This window comes from Perognathus longimembris, chromosome 28, assembly GCF_023159225.1.
Source record: "Perognathus longimembris pacificus isolate PPM17 chromosome 28, ASM2315922v1, whole genome shotgun sequence".
In the NCBI taxonomy this organism is placed as follows: Eukaryota; Metazoa; Chordata; class Mammalia; order Rodentia; family Heteromyidae; genus Perognathus; species Perognathus longimembris.
Window position 1 is genome coordinate 78,749,764 of NC_063188.1, and position 25,569 is coordinate 78,775,332.

Consider the following 25,569-nt stretch of genomic DNA (forward strand, 5'->3'; position numbering starts at 1 on the left):
CCTTAGCTTTTTTGCTCAAGGCTGAGTTCTCCCACGTGAGCCACAGCTTCACTTCTAGCTTTTCGGTGGTTAATTGGAATAGAATGGTGGTTAAATGGAATAGAATGCTTGGATTGGCTTTGAACTGTATACTCAGTTCTCAAGGCTGCTGAGTGGCTAGGATTAGTGAGGTGAGCCACCAGTGCCCAACTATCTTCCCCTATTTTATTTGTTTTGTTTTTGTTGCCAGTCCTGGGGCTTGGACTCAGGGCTTGAGCACTTTCCCTGGCTTCTTTTTGCTCAAGGCTAGCACTCTACCTCTTGAGCCACAGCGCCACTTCCGGCTTTTTTCTATATATGTGGTGCTGAGGAATTGAACCCAGGGCTTCATGTATACGAGGCGAGTACTTTACCACTAGGCCATATTCCCAGCCCCCTATTTTAAAATAACTTAATTGGGGGCTGGGAATATGGCCTAGTGGCAAGAGTGCTTGCCTCGTGTACATGAGGCCTTGGGTTCAATTCCCCAGCACCACATATATAGAAAATGGCCAGAAGTGGCGCTGTGGCTCAAGTGGTAGAGTGCTAGCCTTGAGCAAAAAAGAAGCCAGGGACAGTGCTCAGGCCCTGAGTTCATGGCCTAAGACTGGCCAAAAATGAATAATAATAAATAAAAAATAACTTAATTGACTAGGTTATATGAGAATCAAAGGCTGAGCCTCCAACACTAGTATCTTGAAGATTATCAGATAGTTTCAAGCTCTTACTGTGATGATTTCAGGAAATCTGCTTCAGTGTGTGGCTGGGGACAAAAGACTCGGAGAGCAGATGGCCAGGCCAGAATATACTTTACATTTCCCCGACAAACAGGAAGCTTAATTTTTTTTGTAAAGCACCAAGTTGCCAGGAGCTAGTGGCTTACGCCTATAATCCTAGCTACTCAGGAGGCTGAGATCTGAGGATGGCAGTTCAAAGCCAGCCTGGGCAGAAATGTCTGTGAGCTCTTATCTCCAATAAACTACTCAGAAAAATCCAGAGGTGGTGCTGTGGCTCAAGTGGTAGAGCACTAGCTGTTAGGTTTTTAAAGTAGGTAGCTGGTAAAGGAGAACGCCACGCGGTATTCAGGCAGGAGAGAACGTTTATTACCGAACTGCTGGCATGTGGCCAAGATGATCCATGGCCGGAGAGAAGGGAGAGAGAGAGGGGAGAGAAGGGAGAGAGAGAGAGCAACCCCCACCCAGCCCTGCTTTATTTAGGGCAGGGGTAAGGGGTGTGGCCAGGTGGATTAAGAGGTGACCTCAGGGAAAGGGGAGGTAACTGCCTCCAGGTCTGCAGGTTACCCAGGTAACTGGGTGGAGACTTAATGAGGTGGGGGCATCTGCATGTAGCCCTCAGGGAGAGGACCTAACATTCCAGCCTTTTAATAGTAATGAAAAAGGACGAAGACTCTCTCTGGCTGCTTCCTGCTGGCAAGGGGCGTCGGCATTAGGGGTAAAAGGCAGAAATGTGGCCCCTCCTGGAGAAGGCGAGCAGCAGGGTCCCTTGGTGGTTGATGCGAGTCCTTGAATGAAGCCTGGAAGAAGTCTCATGAGGCAGGGGCTGGACAAAAAAAATATTAAGGCAAAAGGAAGGGTTTAGGGCACAAAATTAAAAATTGGATGACTTGGACAGTTCTTATACTCAGGCATGGACATTAGATGGACAAGCTACTACCTCTTGATCCCCCGGCTCTGATTAATTTTGAAAGGGCGAGACAAAGTGACTCCATTTAGGATCTGACATTATTCTCCTCTTACTCCTCTCCATGATCCTTGTTCCCTGAACTGGCTGAGTCCCAGGGATCTAGGTGCTTGTTGCTGGGATGGCTTGTCCCCGATGGCATTCACAGGATTTGAACTCAGGGCTTGGGCACTGTCCCTGAGCACTTCTGCTCGAGGCTAGTACTCTACCACTTGAGCTCCACTTCCAGCATTTGTCTGGTAAGAGATAAGTCTCTTCAGCCATGCTTCCAGCCTGGCTCTTCGCTGATTAATTGGGAGTTGGAGTTTGAGAGAGATTTTTCAGCCCTGGCTGGCTTCGAACTGTAATCCAAGGAGTCTTTGTCACAAAAGCCCTTTTTTATTTCCAATTAAAACAACAAGGAGACCAAGGGGACTAGAGCTTACCTGTACCTTGTCAAGAATTGACCAAATACTTGCCAGAATTCTGCAATGACAAAAACTCAGTAGATGTGATGAGTTTTAGCACAGATATATAGCTATATGGACATACTAACAAATGCAGCAGTAGACTCTTTTGGAATTCCAATAGTAAATGACTTTTTTTTCTTTGCCCAATATTTTAAAACCATGTGGTCAATGCTAGAGAAAAGAACTTTTAGATATCTTTGCTGACAAAGCACATTGGTGGTCAAGCCTCAGTTTCGGAGGTCTGTGAAAAGAAGCAGCTTTGTGAGCAAGGCACACAAGGATGGTACGACTTGGGAATTTTATACAGTAAGCAAGTAAGCAGGAAAATGAGAGAGAGAGAGAGAGGGAGAAAAGGGAAGAGAAAGAGAGGAAAAGAGAAAGAGAGAGAGAGCCTGAATATAAGTGACTTCTAACCATTTACCATTGCAGTGGCAAAAACTGTATCTGAGCGAGTATTTCGAGCAGGCCTCATTGCACTGTCAAGAGGCGTGCTAGCAGTGTCCCGGCTCGGGTGTGACTGTGATGCAAAACCCAAAAAGCACGGGAGGGAGGCGCCTGGTGAGTGGATGAGCTTACCAGGCAGAAGCGGCAGATGGAGCGGCAGAGAACCCAAGCAGCAGCAGTTTCACTCACCAGGGTAGACAAGTGGTGTGGAGGTGGAGGTGGATGTGGAGGCCAGCAATGGTATTAGTGAAAAGTGCCGCGTGGCTACTCGCAGCAGTTCGGTTCGCGGAAAAAGGGCCGTCAGGACTGGGGATACTCCCAGAAAAAGAAGAAAAATAGAGGGGAATTCCGCCTGTCCTGACTCTTAAGCCCTTCCCGAGTCACGGCACCATATATGTTAGGTTTTTAAAGTAGGTAGCCGGTAAAGGAGAACGCCACGCGGTATTCAGGCAGGAGAGAACGTTTATTACCGAACTGCTGGCCTGTGGCCAAGGTGATCCATGGCCGGAGAGAAGGGGGAGAGAAGGGAGAGAGAGGGGAGAGAAGGGAGAGAGAGAGAGAGAGAGACCCCCACCCAGCCCTGCTTTATCTAGGGCAGGGGCAAGGGGTGTGGCCAGGTGGATTAGAAGGTGACCTCAGGGAAAGGGGAGGTAACTGCCTCCAGGTCTGCAGGTTACCCAGGTAACTGGGTGGAGACTTAATGAGGTGGGGGCATCTGCATGTAGCCCTCAGGGAGAGGACCTAACACTAGCCTTGAACATAAAGAAGTTCAGGGACTGAGCCCAGGCCTGGCAAAAAAAAAGGACCAAACTGCATTAAGACTCTTTTTAAAAAAATATGTACTTATTTATGGTCAAAGTGATGTACAGAGGGTTACAGTTTCATATGTAAGGCAGTGAGTATATTTCTTGTTTAATTTGTTACCTCCTCCCTCACTTTTCCCCTGCCTCCTCCCTAAACTGCATTAAGATTCCGAAGACAATAAAATTCTGCATGTTGAAAAAGATGTAGATTAGAGCTAGATGCCAGTGGCTCACACCTGTAACCCTAGCTATTCAGGAGGCTGAGATCTGAGGACTGTGGTTCAAAGCCAGCCCAGGCAAGAGAGTCTGTGAGACTCTTATTTCCAGTTAACCACCATAAAACCAGAAGTAGAGCTGTGGCTTGAGTGGTAGAGCACTAGCCTTGAGCAAAAAAAGCTCAAGGCTATGAAGTCGAGCCCCAGGATCTGTGCATGCACATGCATGTGTGCATATGCACACACACACACACACACACACACACACGCACACACACACAATGTAGTTGGGAAGCCATTGCTGGCTGCTCATATCTGTAGTCTCAGCTACTCAAGAGACTATGCAGAAGGATTACAATCTACTATTATGTCTTAGTTTGCATCGTGGTGGATGAAGTGACGGGATGACAGCAATCTGAATAGCTGCACAAATGATTATGTCTAATACTGTATGTAAGCTGGCTGTACCAAGTGCATGATCTTTATCTTTATGATGCATTGTGACTTTATAGCATCCCTTGATGACAATGACCTAGAATTTCCAGCTGAGCACCTTTCTAGGCAAAAGCCTCAAGGACTGAGAGCATCAGGGCCATTCTGAGTTACTGAGCCCTGAAGCCCAGTGGAGGTGCAGATGAGGAATCTGAGACCAGGCAGGAAGAGGGGAGAAGACAGAGGAGGGGGAAGGAGTTTGGCTGGGGCCACAGAAGAGAAGTAATTTGTGGCAGACCCAAAGTTCTACCCAGCCCAATAACCCTCACCACCTAGTTCTTGTTCTTGTTCTTACTCTTCTCTTCTGTCTCCAGAAAGTTTCCTCCTACCCTATCTTGCACTCATGGCCCTTGGTTCCTACTATGTACTACAATCTAGACAGGTACAGGACCATCCTGGGGGAGCTGCATAGTGTTTTGCTTTGCTTCAGGCTTGGGGCTTGAACTCTGGCCTTGGGTGCTGTCCCTGAGCTCTTCAGCTTAAGGCTAGTGCTCTACCACTTGAGACACAGATGGCAATTCCAGTTTTCTGGTGGTTAATTGGAGATAAGTCTCACAAACTTTCCTGCCCAGGCTGGCTTTGAACTGTGATCCTCAGATCTCAGCCTCCTGAGTAGCTAGGAATACAGGGGTGGGCCGCCGGTGCTTGGCTATTTGGTACAATTTCTGATTTTTCTGTTCTGTTCACTACTCTGTGTCTGTCTATTCCTTCTCCAGTACTATATACTCCTGTTAACTGGGTTATTCAGTAAACCTTAACACTGAATTCAGGGATTTTAGCTAATCCTTTTTCTAAAGCCAGTTCTGGGGCTTGAACTCAGTTTCACCCTCTTGCTTGGCTTTTCCGCTCAAGGCCAGCACTCTACTACTGGAGCCAGACCTCCACTTCCAGATTTTTGCTAGGTAATTGGAGATAAGTGTCTCTTGGACTTTCCTTCCCCCGGCTGGCTTCAAACAGGATCCTCAGAGCTCAGCCTTCTGAGTAGCTAGGATTACAGGCATGAGTAACCACTGCTCAGTTTCTTCTTTTTTTTTTCTTCTGTGCCATCCTGGGGCTTGAACTCAGGGCCTAGTTATTATTCCTGAGCTTTTATTGCTCAAGGTTAGATCTCTACCAAGTGAACCACAGCTCCACTTAAGGTGTGTGTGTGTGTGTGTGTGTGTGTGTGTGTGCGCGTGTGCGTGCGTTTTATTGTAGGTAAGTCTCCCTGACCTTCTGCTGGCTTTGAACCACAATCCTCAGACCACAGCCTCCTGAGTAGCTAAAATTACTAGGATAAGACACTAGCACCTAGCTGTTTATTCCTTTTTTAAAGGTAGTTTTTAGTCACCGGATGCAGGTGAAGGTTTGTGAAGTTTTCCTCTAAAAGTAGGGGCTCTTCACTTAGGGTCCTTGACTTTCTTTGCAGAATAAGAATTGCTGGACAAGTCATAGTGGTAAGAAAACTTGGTGGAGCTTTATTAAGTAAGCAAGCAGACAAGCAGACAAAACAGACCAGCAGAAAGGCAGGAGCAGACTCCAACATAGTCAGCGCTCTCGTTCTCCATGGGAGATAGAGATACACACAGCTCCTTGGCTGTGAGGGGTGTTTATACAGTAAAGGCAGGGGGCCTGCCCTTAAAGTTATGCAAAGATAGGTGTTTTATCTTTGCTTTCATCACTCTTGGTTTTCCTCTTTCTGAGCTGGAAGATAGACACCATGGGCATTCTTTCCAGATAAGAATGCTGGCTGCCACAAAACTGATCCTTATCCTTGAGATAAGGAAGGCCTCCAGATGTCTACCTCAGAGCAAAGATAGTGCTTCTGTGTTTCTAAATACTTGACTTCTGTGTTTCTAAATACTTGCGGGGGTTGGAAATATAGATTAGTGGCAAGAGTTCTTGCCTCGTATAGATGAAGCCCTGGGTTTGATTCCTCAGCACCACAGATATAGAAAAGGCTAGAAGTGGCACTGTGGATCAAGTGGCGGAGTGCTAACCTTGAGCAAAAAGAAGCCAGGGACAGTGCTCAGGCCCTGAGTCTAAGACCCTCCAGGACTGGCCAAAAGAATAAGAAAAAATAAATATTTGGCTTCTGTGTTGCCTTCATGCATTTCTCAGTTTATCCTTTCTCATTTTCCCCTAAATGACCGCGTTCCCTTAAGCTTCAGTGAAGTAGATGAGCTAGCTTTAAGCTTGAGTTTTTTAATTCCTGACAGCCATTTACCATGCCTCATTTTCCCTAGTTTATCCTGCCTCAGTTTTAGCTACTTTAAGGCCAGTGATTTTAGGTATCATTACCAGTCTTGGGGCTTGAACTCAGGGCCTGGGTGCCATCCCTAAGCTTTTTTTTATGCCCAAAGCTAGTGCTCTACCACTCTACCACTACTTCACTTCTGGCTTTCTTTTTTTCCCCTTTCTCCCCCCTTTCTTGGTAGTTTATTGGAGATAAGAGTCTCAGGTACATTCCTGCCTGTGTTGACTTTGAACTGTGATCCTCAAATCCCAGTCTCCTGAGAAGCTAGGATTACAGGTATGAGCAGCTGGTGCTCCACTAGGGCTAGTGATTTTACTTATAAATTTTACATTAAGCTATTGTACAAACAGCTTATTGCTATTGTCATTGAAGAACAGATTAGGGCATCCCTCAACTTTCCAGTTTTCACACAAAATTACAGGTCTTCAATGTTATGCCCAAGTCGCGAGAAGACCACCAATAAGACCACCGAGAGCCAGATGTTCCAAAATGCAAAAGCAAGGCTTTATTCAGGCGAGCTGCAGATCGGGCCTCGTCCTACCCACCGACACAGCAGAGGTTAGGAGGAAGCCCCAAGCTGAGATTTCACAGAGCTTATAAAGGCAAAAAACAAAGTTACAGCAATCAGGTGTTCAAGCAAGATTAGGACACGAGTACAAATCTGATTGGCTCAGGGCTCGAGGCATTCCGGGGGCGGTTAGAGTTAAACATTCCCAGGTGGTTAGAGTTCTTGACCAGCTGGGCCCTAATAAGGTTGTCCTGGGTTTGCTCACAGGGCCTGCTTATCTCAGGTTCGCGTGGCAAAGTGGGGCCTGACTTCAAAATGGCTTTAGTCTGGCTCTTCACTCAAGACCCTCTCTTGAAAAGTATTCTAGAATGTCTTACCAGGTGAAAGTTTTCGCAAAGATTTATTTGAATAGCAAAGGTTTAAATAGGGAGAAATACAAAAGAAACACATGTGAAAACCAGGCACCAGTGGCTCACACCTGTAATCCTAGCTACTCAGGAGGCTGAGATCTGAAGTTTGCAGTTTGAAGCCAGCCCAATCAGGAAAGTCCTAAGACTCTTATCCCTAATAAACTAGCCAATAATGCTGGAAGTGGAGTTGTGTCTCCAGTGGTAGAGCACCGGGACAGCACCGGCACCCTGAGTTCAAGCCCCAGGACTGGCACTAAAGGAAGAGCGGGGAGGTGCTCAATACCACACAACTTTACTGAGGGAAGGAATCTGCAGCCAGGAGCCCCTGGCCAAAACTGGGAGACTCATTCCTTACTTACATTCTGATGTATTTATAGTGAGTCTGCAGGAATGCTAGAGTTGTCTGATGGGAGTTGGTAGGAACAGAACTAATGGTGGGAAGCAGATAAAATGGGAAATCTAAGTCAGAGGTAAGGAGGAAGCTGGGCCAGGTGGGGATTTCAGCTCAAGGCCCTAATTGGCAATAATTTTTTAGTCTGTTGTTCAAGTAGAGAGAGTAAGGTGGAGTGTTAGTTCTGGCTAACACTGGCTATTTGGATCAAATATCCTTTTCCTAGATGTTTGATCAAGAGGAATGGGCTCTCCTTGGCTTTTCTAGAAAGTTTTACTTATAAGAACCAGGGGTCTGAGCCAGGTGCTGGTGGTTTATGCCTGTAATCCTAGCTAGTCAGGAGTCTGAGATTTAAGAATTGGGACTTGAAGCCAACCAAGGAAGACAAATCCAATAGACACTTATTTCCAATTAACTACCAAAAAGATGGAAATGAAGGTATGTTTCAAGTGGTACAGAACCAGCCTTGCACAAAAAAAGCCAAGAGTCAAAGGTCGGGGCTGGGAATATGGCCTAGTGGCAAGAGTGCTTGCCTCGTATACATGAGGCCCTGGGTTCGATTCCTCAGCACCACATATACAGAAAATGGCCAGAAGTGGCGCTGTGGCTCAAGTGGCAGAGTGCTAGCCTTGAGCAAAAACGAAGCCAGGGACAGTGCTCAGGCCCTGAGTTCACGGCCTAGGACTGGCCAAAAAAAAAAAAAAAAAAAAAAAAAAAGAGTCAAAGGTCTTGAATTCAAGCCCCACCACTGTCCCTTCTTCCCCTCAAAAGAGCCAGGAGTCGCACTGCTCCACTCTGACCAGGATCAGAGTCCTGTGCTTATTTTGTTGTTCACATTGCCCAGACCTGGCCCAGAGAGAGCCCCTTGCCACAGAGTCGATCAATTTTTATTGAGCCCCTATGTTTTCTAAGCCTTTGTTTTTCAGCACAAAATGTTCCAGGTTCATTTGGTCTTTCCCTGTACTAGCTCTGAAATCAGTCATTTCTCTAAAGTATCCCAAAGCCTTCAATAGTACTTAGAAACTGTGATGGGGGCTGAGTATCAGTGGCTCATGCCTGTAACCCTAGTTACCCAGGAGGCTGAGATCAGAGCATCTTTGTTCAAAGCTAGCCCAAGCAGAAGAGTCCAAGAGACTCCATCTCCAATTGACCAGTGAAAAGTTGGGCTGGAGGCATGACTCAGGTGGTAAAGCACCAGGTAAACAAGGAAGAAAAGGAAAAAAGGAAGGAAGGAAGGAAGGAAGGGAGGGAGGGAGGAAGGAAGGGCAGGAGGGAGGGAGGAAGGGAGGGAGGGAGAAAAGACAGCTGTTGAGCCCTGAAACAGAAAGATATGTTATTTCTGCCTTCAGAGGACTGATTTTCAAGTGTTTCCTTTGTTACAGGGTTTGAGGGAGGGGATTCCCTGTCCCTCCAAGAGTCCACCACTCAGAGACAGTGTTAAGTAAAAAAGATGGGTTTATTGGGGAAGCAAAAGGCGAACTGCCCGGCCAGGGATGCAACACAGACTCGGGAGCTGAAACTGCAACAGTGAAAAGTGGGCTGACCGGCCAGGGACACAGAGCAGACTCGGGAGCTGCCACCGTGCCCCCCAAGTAGGCCCCAAATTGGGGTTTATAAAGGTAAAAGCATAGCACAGATGTAGGAGGTTGATGCAGGGCGTAGAGCATGCAACAAACAAGTTAAGCAAGCCATTTACAGAAGCAGAATTTTGGGGTCAGTTTAACCTAATCTACTTCCCCCAACATTTCCTACCATGTTTCCCTAATCAATATGGTGTCAGATGTACTCCCTATAACATCCTTCACCTTAACTCCATGCATGGGGCCGGGGGTGTACATGCACTGTATCTGTTCTAAGAATTGAACTCAGAGCCCGGGTACTGTCTCTTGAGCTTTAAAAAAAAATTCCTCAAGGCTAAATCTGTACCACTGGAGCAATGGCTCCACTTCCTGCTTTTGGGTGGTTAATTGGAGATAAGAATCTCACATATTTTCCTGCCCAGGCTGGCTTCAAACCACAATCCTCAGGTCTCAGCTTCCTGAGAAGCTAGTGTTACAGATGTGAGCCACTGGTACCAGCTGACTCTATTTTATGTAAGGGCCTTAACCACTGGGGATTTTTGTTATCCACGTGATAACAGCACTCCTTGCAAAAACATATTGTGAACTTTGAAGTAGCCAAGGTGGGCAAAGCAGACGGCAAGATACAGGGCGTACACTACGCATCAAATAAGTGCTAGGCTACCATTCTTCCCTTTGGTGAGACAAAAGTGCTTGCTGTGGAGTTAGGCCAAGAGGAAGGCCTTATGCTGGCTTCTGAAACTGAGCAGAATCCAAGGTTCAAGGGAGGCTTGTGGGAGCCCTGAGGGTCAGACTCACTCACCTCCTGCCACTGTAACTGGCTTCTGGCCTGCTGAATACCCTGTGATTGCCATAGACCTGGGCAGGGTGAGCCTTGGGGCCTTGCTCACTGTGAAAATCAGTCTGAAGTTGGGCCAGGGGGTGATCTGAATAGCTTCATCTTCCTCCTCTGACCTTGGTTCTCCCCTTACCACCCCCAAAGTAAGCCCCCCATATATTTCCTCCCAGTGTTCAATGGAGAAGGGACAGGAGGGTGATCCTTGTTTAAGGGGCTCTTCTATGGCTTGTAGATGTGACAGTTACTGCCCCAAATGCTGGAGGACAGCCACCATCACCTCTGTAATGGTCACCCTGAGTTCCTGCTATACCTTCACCTGCAGGCCCAGGGTCTCACTGTCCCTGGGTTCAGTCCAAGCTTGTCTCATAGTGGGAACAGCAGGTTTGTCTATGCCTAAGGGCGTTAGGGTTGGGTGGCCCCGGAGTCCTTGAGTTTGAATGCCAACAGTACAAACAACCACCACCTAGAGTTATTATGAGATCTAAGCTGTTTGAATGAATCAAAATATTGGCTAGAATTTCTGGGCTCCAATGTTGACAGATTTCTTCTTCCTCTAAACAGCCTTTGGGGGAGGTAGCCTTGCCCAAGCAAATGGAGGGAGACAGAAGTGCAGTCTGTAGTGATTTCCGGGACACAGAACACTAAGTAGATCCCATTTGGGAACTACGCACAAGATTTGTGGCAATCCTTCAGGTCCCTCCTGGTCCTTTGTGAATTTCCTCAGCCCTGGGGACTGGACAAAGAGAAGCCTCTAGGGCCTGATGGGATTCCAGCGGAAAAGGGGAAGGAGATGGTATAGGTGGGTATCCACAGGAGGAAGCCTCAGCTCTAGAGACCTCTCTACAGGTCTAAGAGACTTGGAGACACGCTGCTTCCGGTCACTAACAAGGTCCAGTGCCCATTCTTGAAGAGCTGTCTTAACATCTCTAGATGTTATATGTGGGCATGGCTGGGTCATGGGTGAGGAGATTTGGGGGCTCTGGTTTTCCCTCATAGCTTTCTTCCTCTGCTGGAAGCAGGTGCACACTCTTGTACATCCCAGATTGCATATGGGTCCGGATGCTTCTAGCACCATCTCTCAGGGCCACAGGAAGCTAGAGATCAGAAACTGCAATGATACTTGGGCCTGGGCAAGTTGGGACCACAGCTCCAGATTAGCCCCTCTATTTCCATAGCCCGGGAATGGGGGTGGGGAGGGAAGGGGCTGGAGCTTCTCCCTAGGTCGCCACAGCTGTCCTTGACCACCTTAGTCCCTGTCAATGTGTTTGTTGTCTCTAAGCCTAAAGACAGCAGTTAGTTCCACAAAGGACTCCTCGGGCTGGGACCCCTAAATCAAGACGCAGAGGAGTGGAAAGAGGAAGGACACCAGCAAATGTGTGGAGAAGCAAAATGGAGGAGGCACAAAGTGAGAGGAACCTGCAGTAAGCGTCTCGGCGCAGGTTGAGTACGCGAACAGCAGAGGGCGCCAAAGACCGCCCAAAGCCAAGGCCAAGTTCGCCACTGCGGCAAGGGCGCTGCGGTGCAGTCTGCAGTGGGAGGGTGGGGCTACCGTTCCTGCAGTGCAGCGGTTACCGCGGTGCTCTTGCGGGCCTTAGAAACCCTGAACTAAGTCGCTTCTCAGAGGAATCGCCCTCTCTCTCCCTTCTTCCCCGTCTTCCATCACCGCCTTCAGCTCCACCTTCACCTAGTAACAGATAAAGAAGGTGGTGGTTGTGGTAGTGGTAGTGGCAGCGGTGGTGGCGGTGTGTGTGTGTGTGTGTGTGTGTGTGTGTGTGTGTGTCCGCGCGTGCGCAGGCGCGTGTGCGCTCACTCAATCCAAGCATTATTTGTAGAAAAGGGAGCCATTTAAACTAAGAAATTGAGGAAACCCAGATAGTCTCACTAAAAATCGATTAACCATTTGAAATCTTGTTTCTCAACACTACGTACCATCACAGAGCAATGATTTTCACATATCCTTAAAGTAGAAAATGCAAGCTATACATTTATCTGTGGAAAAATGTCAACTCTACACAGAAAGAAATGACAATAAAACTCCTCACCAAACGAACATTTTTGTGTGTATGTGTGCGGGACCTGGAGCTTGAACTCCGGGCCTGGGTGCTGTCCCTGAACTTTCTTTGCTTAAGGCTAGTGCCCCATTTACTTGAGCCACAGTTCCATTTCTGGCTTCGTTTTCAGGGTTTAGTTTATTGGAGAAAGTCTCATTGACTTTCCTTCCCCCCCAGCTGCCTTTGAAATACCATATTCAGATCTCAGCCTCCTGAGTAGCTAGGATTACAGGTATGAGCTACCGGCACCTGGTAATAAACAATGATCTTCCTGTAGGTATAAAACAGCTTTCCAGAGCTTTGTGTAAACTGTAGATTACTTCACTCCTCAATTAGGTGGGGTTTCCCCTGTTTGTGGGTAAGGGGAAGCAAGCTGCATCCTGGACTGTGGAAGGGAGCAGGGCTTGATGGGGAACACAAGTGCCCCTTCATAAGGAGGAGTCTAGTACCTCCCCTAAGACCAAAGATCTTCACATATCTGTTTCTCCTCTATGTGTAATGTGCCCAGGAAGCCCTCATCCTTAACAAGACTCAGCCCTCACTCCCACAAATAGAAAATCTTACCTCCTGTGCCTCTTGACAAATTGTTAATTTTTCTCTGTTCAAAATAGTGTTGGTGTAAATCAGAACCAAAATGTGCTTGCTTCATGATGTGAATAGATTTCCTTATTTATTAGACAAACTGAAATTTTACACTCTATGAGTGTGTATATGTGTGTGTGTGCACCAGTCCTGGGGCTTGAAGTCAGGGCCTGGAGCTATCTCTGAACTTATGCTTGTAAGCCTAGCTAATCAGGAGGCTGAGCTCTCAGGATCATAGCTAAAAGCCATCCTAGGCAATAAAGTCCAAAAAAAAATCTGGGCGCTGCTGGCTTACGCCAGTAATCCTAGTTACTCAGGAGGCTGAGATCTGAGCATTGTGGTTCAAAGGCAGCCTGGACAGGAAAATCTGTGAAACTCTTATTTCCAATTAACCACTAAAAAAACTGGAAGTGGTGCTGTGGCTCAAGTGGTAGAGTTCTAGCCTTGAGCTGAAGAGCTCAGGGACAGCGCCCAGGCCCAGAGTTCAAGCCCCATGACCAACAACAAAAAAATAAAAATAAAGTCTAAAAGACTCTTTTCTTCAATTAAACATTTTTTGAAGGTAGAAGTGGAGCTATGGTTCAAGTGGTAGAGTGCTAGCCTTGAGCCAAAAAGTGCAGGGACAGTGTCCAAGCCCTGAGTCCAAGCTTCAGGACTGGCACACATGCACATGCTTGCACACACACACACACACACACTTAATTCTAAATGTATCATATATTTTTACAGCTGTGGTTCAGGCGTGGCCCAGGCTACAGCCCTTAAAGGCAACTTCCACAGGATTATATTGTGCCCAGGGTGGCAGATGAGGAGGGAATGTCTTTCAAATACTCCCCACAAAAATGCAGAAGGAAAAACTTGGCAAACATCACCACTTGGAAGCAGACTTGATATCTTCCATCCAAATGAGAAGATCCTTCTGACCCACTGGATAGGGAGAGGTCCCTGTCATGTACAAAAGGCTGGGCTTACAACTCTAACTGTAGTGGGGCTGAGACAAATTGAAGGTGCTGCAGAAGACTTCCCAGCCAACACAGGTGATGGCTTTCCCTGGGATCAGCTGGGACCTGGGTTCCCTGGGGGATGGATGGGTCAGGAAACAAATGGATGGGCATGAAGATGAGAATTGGAAGCCACCCTAATTTCTTCCCCTAACTCTCTTCCCCCAGGAATTTTTTTTGTCCTCTGTACCTAATGTGTACTTTCCCTTCCAACTTGTCATTGTGACTACATTAAATGGAAGAATGAGTCAGGATCTGGCAGTGACTCAGGCCAGGAGGGGCAGAGCAGGGCCTCTGTCTCTACTACTTCCTGTTCCTGGCAGCCAGGCAAGGGACAAGTGGTTGACAATAAACACCTAGTCACATTGTAAAAAGAGTTGTAAGTTTATTTCATGGGCTGAGTGGGTTGAAATAAAAAGGAAAATAACAACTGTTGTGAGCTACGTTACAATTAAAAAGAAAACAAGAATGCAATCAGGGTTGGCAAGAAAGTGGAGAGATTGGAACCCTGGTACACTGTTGGTGAGATTGCAAAATGCCACAACTGCTTAGCTACACAGTTTAGAAGTTCCTCCCAAAATGAAGAATAGGGCCAGGTGCCAGCGGCTCAAGTCTGTAATCCTAGCCATTCAGGAGACTGACATCAGAGGATTGAATTTCAAAGTCAACTCAGGCAGAAAAGTATGCAGGATTCCATCTCCAATTAATCAGCAAAAAGTGGGGTTAGAATGTTAGAGTTCCAGCTGTGAGCAAGAAAGCCAGGGAAGCCTGAAGTTCTAGTACCACCAAAATAAATAAATAAGCAAACAAACAGAACTGACACAGAATCAAACAATCCCACTTCTTTTTCTTTTTAAGCATTATTCATGTAGAATTCACGGTTAATTTCCACACAAGTTTACAATATAGTCCAGCCAATTTCACCTCCTCCCCATCATGCTCCCTTTTTTATTTTTGCCAGTTCTGGAGCTTGAACTCAGGGCCTGGGCACTGTCCCTGAGCTTTTTGCTCAAGGCTAACACTCTACCACTCATGCCACACTGCCGCTTCTGGCCTTTTTTTTTTTTTTTTTTTTTTTGGCCAGTCCTGGGCCTTGGACTCAGGGCCTGAGCACTGTCCCTGGCTTCTTCCCGCTCAAGGCTAGCACTCCGCCACTTGAGCCACAGCGCCGCTTCTGGCCGTTTTTCTGTATATGTGGTGCTGGGGAATCGAACCTAGGGCCTCGTGTATCCGAGGCAGGCACTCTTGCCACTAGGCTATCTCCCCAGCCCGCTTCTGGCCTTTTCTATATATGTGGTGCTGAGGAATTGAACCCAGGGCTTCATGTATACAAGGCTAGCACTTTACCACTAGGCCATATTCCCAGCCCCCCACTTCTGATTTTTTGCGTGGTTAATTGGAGAGAAAATTTTATGGATTTTCCTTCTCTGAGTTGGCTTCAAGCCAAGGTCCTCAGGTCTCAGTCTCCTGAGTAACTTGGAGTAACCTATGGCATGAGCCATTAGTACCTGCCACTATAAACTCTCATATATTGGGCAGACCATACACATGGGCAACAGAGGTCAGAACAGACACAAGCTGCCCATTTACCCCTTACCTACTGAGCTTGTATGAGCACAGAGAAGACACAGCCAAGTCTTGTGACTAGCAAAAGCCAGGTCAGTTTTGCAAGAGGCTTGAGGTTGGAATCAAGCATACCGCCACATATTTAAGCTCAACCTGTGACTAGACACAGGCTCATACCCTAGAAAGCAAGCCTTAAGTGTACAACACAAAAATATGAGCAGAGCCAGGCACTAGTAGCTAGTTCATGCCCATAATCCTAGCTAATCACGAGGCTGAGATCTGAGGACTGACGTTCAAATTCAGCCCCAGATGAAATGTCTGTGTGACTTAGCTCCTTCTGTAAGAGAAGGACATGGGTAAAGCAGCTCCTGGGAACTGTAAAGTCCAGGCCTTATCTTCTATCTGCCCAAGTTTGGAACTAGTCCAGAATTAATAAACTAAAGTGGTTGAAAATGAGCCAGAACAGACCACCATCTAAATCCCAGACTGACAGCTGCACAGAGTACACCAGAGAACTCGATAAAGGGCACTACCAAGGACATGAAAGCTGAGCTCACACTGGAACTCTTGCTCACTGAAAGTAGACTGGAATTTAATCTGAACTCAATCAGACTGATGGCCTGCTAAAACAAAAATATCAACTGCCTCCACAGGATTTAAATAATGCTTAGTCTCATCATATCCAAGATGTTTTGGACACAACCTAAATTACTCAGCATAGAAGAACCTTGGAACATGAAAGAAAACCAACAGGTGCCAAAGAAAGATGCTACTGAGTTTGGAATTATCTGACAAACACTTTAAAGCAACATTTATGAATTTAAAAATACTTGGCTGTGTTTCACCTACAATCCCAGATATTCAGAGACAATGATCAAGAGGGTAGCCAGGGGGAGAATTTAGAGACCACATCTTACCAACAAAAAGCTGGGCATGGTGATTCACATCTGAATCCCAGGTGTGTGGTAGGCAGATCACACAGTCCAGGCTTACTCAAACAATGAATGGGAGACCTGAAAAAATAACTAAAGCAAAAAGGGCTGGAGGAGGTGTGGCTCAAGTGGTAGAACATCTGTCTAGCAAGCATGAGAGCCTGAGTTCAAGCCCTAGTACTACCACAAAAAAACCTAAAGTAATCAAGAATAGATACATAGAGTGTGTGGGAGCTAGCCTTGAGCTACAGCTCCACTTTCAGCTTTTTGGTGGTTATTGGCTTTAAGAGTCTCATGGACTTTGCTGGCCAGGCTGGCTTCAAACCATGACCATCAGATCTCAGCCTCCTGAGTAGCTACGATGACAGGTGAGCCTCTGAGAGCACAGCATATGGCCATTAAAAAAAATCCCTGGACAGAAGCATAGAGTAGTTACATAAGGTCCCTGAAAAAGACATGGTACTGGCTTGTTTTTGTCTGTCTTTCTCTCTGTCTCTGTCTCAGTGTGTGTGAGGCTTGTTGAGGAAAGAAAAACCAAAATACACAACTAGCAAAGATGCTCCACTTTTATTTTCTTATACACAGAAAGCTCTCCAAGTGAAACCCTTGACTTGTGCTGTAAAGAGGCACAGAGCCCTTTTAGGTGGTAGGAAGTAGGAGAAATCCCCAGGGATGTTTTGTCGTTGTTTTTTTTGCCAGTCCTGGGGCTTAAACTCAGGGCCTGGGCACTCTTCTTGAACTTCTTTTTAGGCTAGCACTTGAGCCACAGCACCACTTCTGTTTTTTTGTGTGTGTTTTTTTTCTGTTTATGTGGTAAATTAAACCCAGGGCTTCGTGCATGCTAGGCAAGCACTCTACTACTAAGTCACATTCCCAGCTCTGCCCCAGGGATTGTTGTTGTTGCCACTTGCTTTCTACCCAGGCAATCCTCAGCTGTGCAGTAGTAGCAGTTGCTGGAGAAGTGTCTAAAACTAATAGCAAGGGGCCCCCTTCCCTATGACTGGAGGAACTGCAGTCCCCAGAACACGGAGGGGGAATACTTGTCTCCTTCCCTTTATTTTGTATTCTCTTTATTGCTGCATTGTTAAAAGGCCAGCAAACTTAATTATTATGACTTTAAATATTGTTAAGTGTACATCCAAGTACCATGAGAGGATTGCTTCTTGTTTTTTTACTTTTCTAGATTCGAGGTAACATTTTGTTTTTTGTTTGTTTTTTTGCCAGTCCTGGGCCTTGGACTCAGGGCCTGAGCACTGTCCCTGGCTTCTTCCCGCTCAAGGCTAGCACTCTGCCGCTTGAGCCACAGCGCCGCTTCTGGCCGTTTTCTGTATATGTGGTGCTGGGGAATCGAACCTAGGGCCTCGTGTATCCGAGGCAAGCACCCTTGCCACTAGGCCATATCCCCAGCCCCTCAGATGATGGCTTTTCAGTTCAGAAATATGTGATGATGTGATTCATAGGCTCACTCCGCAAGCTGTCTTAGCATTTGTATCTTTTATGGCCTCGTATTCCTTAATTGTCTTCTTCGGCATTATATCCCCAATAAGAAATAGAAGATAAAAATCTCATGAAACTGGGCACCAGTGGCTCACACCTGTAATCCTAGGTACTCAGGAGGCTGAGATCTGAGGATCATGGTTTGAAGCCTGCCAGGGCAGAAAAGTCCCCATGAGACTCTTATCTCCAATTAACCACTCAAAAGCTGGAAGTAGAGCTGTGACACATATGGTAGAGTGTTAGCCTTGAGCACAAAGAGGCCCAGGGACAGTGCCCAAGCCCCGAGTTTAAGCCCCACAACTGGACAACAACAACAAAAGTCTCATGAAGCCAGATGCTGGTGGTTCACACCTGTAATCCTAGCTACTCAGGAGGCTAACTGAGGATCTCGGTTCAAAGCCAGCCCAGGCAGGAAAGTCCATGAGACTCTTATCTCCAATTAGTCACTGGAAAACAGGAAGTGATGCTGTGGTTCCAAGTGGTAGAGCGCTAGCCTTGAGCGAAAAACCTCAGAGACAGTTCCCAGGCCCTGAGTTCAAGCCCCATGACTGAAAAGAAAAGTCTCATGAACTTTCCTGCCCAGGCTGACTTCGAACTGCAACCCTCCAATCTCAGCCTCCTGGGTAGCTAGAATTACAGGTATGAGCCACTGGCACCCAGCTATCAACAGAAAATTTGAAACATGAATAACTGACCAAAAAAATAAAGAAAATGCAGAATACCTAATCCTTAGAACATGTGCATGCGAAAGATTTTGCAGATGTGAATGAGTTAATGATCTTGGGATAGGGGACTATCCTAGATGATCCGGATAGACTTGAAATGCAATCACGAGAGACCTTATAATGACAGATAGAAGAGAAGAAAGTAATACAACCACGAGAGCTAAGATTGAGGTGATAAGCTTAAGGAGTATCAACAAGCACAGGAGCTGGAAAATTCCAGAAATAGATTCTCTCCTAAAGCTTTTGAAGAGAGTATGGTCCTGTAACATGTGATTTTGGCTTAGCAATACTGATTATAGATTTCTGGCCTCCATAACTATGAGATACTTAATTTTTTGTGCCAGTCCTAAGGCTTGCACCCAGGGCCTGGGCACTAACAGGTCCCTGAGCTGTTTTGCTCAAGTCTAGCACTCTATCACTTGAACCATAGGTCCACTTTAGCAGTTTTGGGTAGTTTGCTGGAAATCAGAGTCTCACAGACTTTCCTGATTTCAAACTGTGATCCTTAGATCTCAGCATTCTGAGTAACAAGGATTTCAGGCACCCAGCTATTTAATTTTTTTAAATTAGCATCTAGTTGATGCTAATTTTTTGTTGGGAGTGCCAAGGCAAGCACTTTATTACTGAGTTGTACCTTCAGCCCTGTTTTTTAGTATGGTGTGTTAATTTCTTATTGTTTCTGTAAAAAGAGAGAGGGCTGGGTATGTGGCTTAGTGTAGAGTGATTGCCTTGCATGCATGAAGCACTGGGTTCGATTCCTAAGCACCACATAAAACAGAAAAAGCCAGAAGTGGCGCTGTGGCTCAAGTGGTAGAGTGCTAGCCTTGAGCATAAAGAAGCCAGGGACAGTGCTCAGGCCCTGAGTTCAAGGCCCAGGACGGGAAAACATATATATACAGAGAGGCTTAGCTGGTGGTTCATACCTGTAATCCTAGCTATTCAAGAACTGAGATCTGAGGATCCTGACTCAAAGCCAGCTCAGGCAGGAGAATCTGTAAGACAATTATCTCCAATCAACTAGCAAAAAGCAAAAGTGGAAGAGCACCAGCCTTGAGGGAAAAAGCCAAGCAAAATAGTGAGGTTCTGAGTTGAAGCTCCAGTTCCAGTGTGTACACACACACACATAGGTGTGCATGTGTGCACATGCGTGCGTGTGCGCACACACACACACACACACACACAAAGAAAAGAAAAGAAATACAAAAAAATACTACATAGGTTCAGGAAAAATACAAAGCCTGAGATAGCATGGGAGCTCATACATTGCACTTCATCCTCCCACCCAGGAGTAGTCTCCTCTAAGACTCTGATGTAAGATGCAAAGGGCTGGGAGAAAGATCCATGATTCAATGAATGACAGAGCTGGAAGTTCTTCCTGTGGTCTGGTCAATCTGTATTCATATGGTCACTTGAATCATAGAGCTATGTCTTTTGACTTAAAAATTGATAGCGGATGGTTTTGGTTGTCCTTTCTTGGAGGCAGTGAGACATACACTGGTGACATTTCCTGAGCTGGACTAGTCCTGTTGATCAGGGAGCTGGGAAGTTATTTTTTTCCAGTCTTGGGGCTTGAACTTGGGGCCTGGGCACTGTCCCTGGCTTCTTTTTGCTCAAGGCTAGCACTCTACCTCTTGAGCCACAACACCACTTCCAGCTTTTTCTGTTTATGTGGTGCTGAGGAATCAAACCCAGGGCTTCATGCATGCTAGGCAAGCACTCTACCACTAAGCCACATTCCCAGCCCCAATTGTTTTGTTTTTAAGAATTTTTTTCTTAACTGTAACCGCTCTGTACGTCAGTTTGATAATAAAAACTTAAAAAAAAAGAATTTTTTTCTTCAGCCAGGCACTGGTGGCTCACTCTTGCAATCTGAGCTACTCAAAAGGCTGAGATTTGAAGGTATCATGGTTCAAGGCCAACCTAGGCAGGAAAGTCTGTGAGACTCTTATTTCTAATTAAGCACACAGAAGGCAGGAACTGGAGCTGTGGCTCAAGTGGTAGAGCACTAGCCTTGAGCAGGGAAGCTCAAGGACAGGGTCCAGGCCCTAAGTTCAAGCTCTAGGACCAGCACAAATTAAAAAAAAATATATATATTTCCATACAAGGACTTGGTGCAATCAATGTATTTCAATAGAATTCACCCTCCATTATTCACTGTCCCCTTCCCTGCCTCCTATTCAGTCTCACAGTTACACTCAAGTTATATGTATATAAAGTAAATGCATAGGCATATCTTTAAAGTCTAGAGTCCACAAATGAGTGAAAACATGTGTATTTGGCCTTTTTTCGGCTTGGCTTCACAATTTGTTCAACAAGATCTTCAGAGCTGAGGATTTCTTGCAGATGGTTCCTGAATGCCTCCCTCTCACTGCTTTGTGTCTGAAAGCTTTCTATTTAATGACTAGAAACAAAAGGAGCCCAGTGTGGATAATTGGAAGGCAGTGACAAGAAAGTTAGCTGACTGCCCCCCCCCCAGTCTGTGGGGTGCTAGAGGATGACCTAATGCTGAGGGTGGGGAGACTCTAATCATAGGAGAAGCTGGGATCAGAGACGCACTTGGAGGGCATATTGATTGCTTTCAGGAAGAGCTGACAGTGGCTAGCATCAAGGCCAAGGTGCCACATTCAGGACTGTAATCTCAAAAGCAGCTGGTGCGTGGGAAAGCAGCTTGGGTCACATTGGTAGCTAGAGGTTTCCAGGAGTCTTGGGGTTTTGAAGCCAAGTGCAATTAGCATGGGTGTCATTCAGATCTTTGAATATCTTTTGCTGAAAAGTGCTTTGTGTCCTCCAAGGGGAAGAAATTCCCAGATTTTCTTTTCTGCATCTCCAACTTGTCTGTGCAGCTGCTTTGTTCTTTCCAGAGTTTTCACATCCTGGGGTGCAAGCTGGAGTAGTGAAGCCCAACGCAGGAGGAGTGCAGCCTCCTCTTGCCGCCACTAAGGGCTGGTGCTGGTCAAGCCCCTTTCCTGCATAATCTGTCTTTGGAAGTAGAAAGGGGTGTGTGTGTGTGTGTGTGTGTGTGTGTGTGTGTGTGTGTGTGTGTGTGTGTGTGTGTGTGTGTGTGTGTACTGTCTGAATAGGACAGGAATCTGGAGCCACAATTGGTTATGGGTCCTTGAGACTGGACTGTGATTTGCCTCAGGAAACCACTAGCTAGGGTGTTTTCTGAGCAGTATGAACCACAGTCTGTGTATCCCAAGTCTGTGGCTGTGATCGGCTGGCCAAAAGCAGAGATCAAAGGCTGGAAAAAGCATTGAAAATAACTGGGAGCCAGTGGCTCACATCTATAATCCTAGCTACTCAGGAGGATGAGATCTGAAGATTGAGTTTGGAAGCCATCCCAAGTAGAAAAGTCCCGGGGAGACTCTTTATCTCCAATTAACCACTCAAAAACCAGAGGTGGGGGCTGGGGATATAGCCTAGTGGCAAGAGTGCCTGCCTCGGATACACGAGGCCCTAGGTTCAATTCCCCAGCACCACATATACAGAAAACGGCCAGAAGCGGCGCTGTGGCTCAAGTGGCAGAGTGCTAGCCTTGAGCAAAAGGAAGCCAGGAACAGTGCCCAGGCCCTGAGTCCAAGGCCCACGACTGGCCAAAAAAAAAACAAAAACAAAAACCAGAGGTGGCTCTGTGGTTCAAGTGATAGAGCACTAGCCTTGAGCACAAAGAGGCTCAGGGAAAGCACCCAGGCCCTGAGTTCAAGCCCCATAGCTGACACACACACAAACACACACACACACACACACCACACACACAAGCATGGCAAATTACTAAATGCTATGATGTCATTTTGAACTGCTGTCATGATACATGTCTGTAATTCTAGCATTTAGGAGGAAGACACTGGAGGATTGTGAGTTCAAAGCTAGTATGAAGTCCATAGCAAGATTCTATCCCACCCCCAGGCCAAAAAGAGACAAATTTTATGGTATATAAATTTCATTTTAGGAAGTGGAGCTGTAGCTCAAGTGGTACAGCGCTTGCCTTGAGCTGAAGAGCTCAGGAACAATGCCCAGGCCCTGAGTTCAAGTACCAGGACGGACAAAAAAAAAAATTAAATTTCATCTCAATGTCTATTTATTTATTTAGCAGGACTAGAAGTCAGGGCCTCATACCTGCTTGGCTTGCTTACTCAGCTGGTACTCTACCACTTGAGCCACATCTCTAGCTTAGCTTTCTGCTGGCTATTTTGAAAATGGAGTCTCATGGTCTTTCTTCCTCCTTGGTTTCCAACCATGATCCCCAGATCTCAGCCTCTTGAGTAGCTAGGATTACAAGTGTGAGCCTGGCTCTCTCTTCCTCCCCCTGCCTCCTCTCCCCCCTCTCTTTTTTTGCCAGTCCTGGGGCTTGAATTCAGGGCCTGAGCACTGTCCCTGGCTTCTTTTTGCTCAAGGCTAGCACTCTACCTCTTGAGCCACAGCGCCACTTCTGGCCTTTTCTGTATATGTGGTGCTTAGGAATCAAACCCAGGGCTTCATGCATGCTAGGCAAGCACTCTACCACTAGGCTATATTCCCAACCCTCTCTCTCTAAGAACACTTTATTATAAAAATCTCCAGAATGGTTGTGTATGAGGATTCTTTTATTTATTTATTTATTTTTGCCAGTCCTGGGGCTTGGACTCAGGGCCTGAGCTCTGTCCCTGGCTTCTTTTTCTTTGCTCAAGGCTAGCACTCTGCCACTTGAGCCACAGCGCCACTTTTGGCCATTTTCTGTATATGTGGTGCTGGGGAATCGAACCCAGTGGCCTCTTGCCACTAGGCCATATCCCCAGCCCCGAGGATACTTTTAAACATTTAAAACTCTGTGCAAGGTAAGCTTATTATTTTTATTATATATTTCATTTATGACTTTCTAGTCTACAAAATATACTGCAAGTTAGTTCTAACAAAGGAAAAAAATCTAATTTGCTTCACAAAAATGTCAAATTCAAAATGGAAACAAGCCCAACCAAGAAACATTCTGTAGTCTATTAATTCTCCAATTTAAAATAAGCCATCTGTTAGGAAAAATAATACCAGCATCACACCAATTAAATGAATATACATAGAGCCACTCTCAAAAAGGGACATTGGATGTAAGAAAACCATTAAAATGCTTTTAGAAAATGAGGAAAAGTAAGTTCCATGTAGGGGACCAAGCAACTAAGCACACTAAATACTTCTTGTTCACTTGGCCTTAGTTAGAAATATGTGTTCACATAAGAAAAAGTGATATGATATCATAGAACCAAGCTCCTCAGCTCTTTAATTAAAGAATCAACCAGAAAGCTTCAAAATCAAAAGATAAGACTAGTCACACAGCATTTTCTCCTCCTTCCTTTGGTTTTCTCTTTTCTATGTTTATGGTCCTCTTTCTTAGAGGCTACATCTTGTCTCCCTTTCTTCTATTCAATTCTTAAGCTTTTCTGTACTGTTCTGTCCAGTTTCTGCTTTTCTTTTTGTGGATGTCCTTGTTTGTTTTTTTTTGTTTTTGTTGGTGTGTGGGTTTTTTTTATGCCAGTCCTGGGGCTTAAACTCAGGGCCTGGGCTCTGTCCCTGAGCCTCTCTGTGTTCCAAGCTATCGCTCTACCACTTGAGCCACAGCACTACTTCCAGCCTTTTCTGTTTATGTGGTACTGAGGAATTGAATCCAAGGCTTCATGCATGCTAGGCAAGTACTCTACCACTAAGCCACATTCCCAGCCCTTGGATGTCCTTGTTTTTGTCTAAATCCATTTCCTCAAAACTTCTTTTCCTCTTATGCTTAGGCTCCTCTTCCTCTGTTTTTTTCTCTGCCTTCCTCTGGGTGCCTTTTTTTATTATTAATTAAATTTTATTGACAAGGTGTTGTGCAAAGGGGGTACAGTTACATGATAAGGTAGTGAGTACATTTCTTGTGATATCTGTTATACCCTCGTTTTTCTTTCCCTTCCCTAGATAAGGTAGGCATGTGTACCAAAATCATATACAGTAACCACATAGGGCCCACCAAAGGAAATTCACCTAGAACATTAAACGTAACGTCAACAATAGTGGGTGCCCTTTTTGTTGTGTTGTTGCTTATGACTAGACTGAGGGGCACTAGTATTGTGTCCTAAGGACAGATGCTTGGGAACTCCAGATTCTACAATGTATAAACCATAATTACATTCTTGCTGACTAAGGTCCAGGGTAACTGGTTTTCTGACAAACAGTCCCTGGTAAAATTGACAGTAGCTCAGAGAATCTAGTCTCAGGCTGCTGTCATGAGCTGGTAACCACTGAGGTAACTGGTTTTCCACTTTCTGTGAAATACGGCATGATCTTGGATAGGACTGCATAGTTTCATACAGGAATCTTTGATCAAACATTCTGTACCTGTGCCTAGAGTCGACTTCTTCTCTGTACCCACAGGTTTCCAAATAGTCCTCTCTCTCATCCATCTTCCTTCCTTCGTTCATTTTTCCTCTCTCTCTCTCTCTTTCTCTCTTTCTTCTTTCTCTCTCTCTCTTTTTCTCTCTTTCTCCTTTCTCTCTCTCTCTCTCTCTCTCTCTCTCTCTCTCTCTCTTTCTCCTCTCTCTCTCTCTCTCTCTCTCTCTCTCTCTCTCTCTCTCTCTCTCTCTCTCTCTCGTCGATCATAGGGCTTGAACTCTGGGCCTGGGTGCTGTCCCTGAGCTCTTCAGCTCAGGGCTAGTGCTCTACCACTTGAGCCACAGCGCCACTTCTGTTTTTCTGGTGGTTAATTGGAGACAAGGGTCTCATGGAATTTCCTGCCTGAGCTGGCTTTGAACCGTAATACTCAGATCTCAGCCTCCGAGTAGCTAGGATTGTAGGTGTGAGCCACTGGTGCCTGGTTTCTCTCATCTTTCTGAAACAAGACTTTGGCTGTAAGCCTCTGGATTTCTGTACTTTCATGTAATCTTCAAGTTCATCTTGAAAAGAGTCAGAAGACTTCACTGGATGCTCCATTAAGTTGACAAAAAGGGATTCTCCATATCAGGCCAAGAACATGGTGGAGAAATCTAATCATGTTCACTTGTTAATTGCTTCAGGTTTTCTACCTGAAATCTGTGGAAATTGGTTTGTTTTTGTTTTTTTTTTTTGGCCAGTCCTGGGCCTTGGACTCAGGGCCTGAGCACTGTCCCTGGCTTCTTCCCGCTCAAGGCTAG

At 45.9% G+C, this 25,569-nt stretch overlaps 1 pseudogene; it reads right to left on the bottom strand.

Annotated features, from left to right (window-relative positions):
* Positions 1–11,331: 11,331 nt before the first annotated feature.
* On the bottom strand, positions 11,332–25,369 carry LOC125343131 (annotated as a pseudogene).
* Positions 25,370–25,569: the final 200 nt, after the last annotated feature.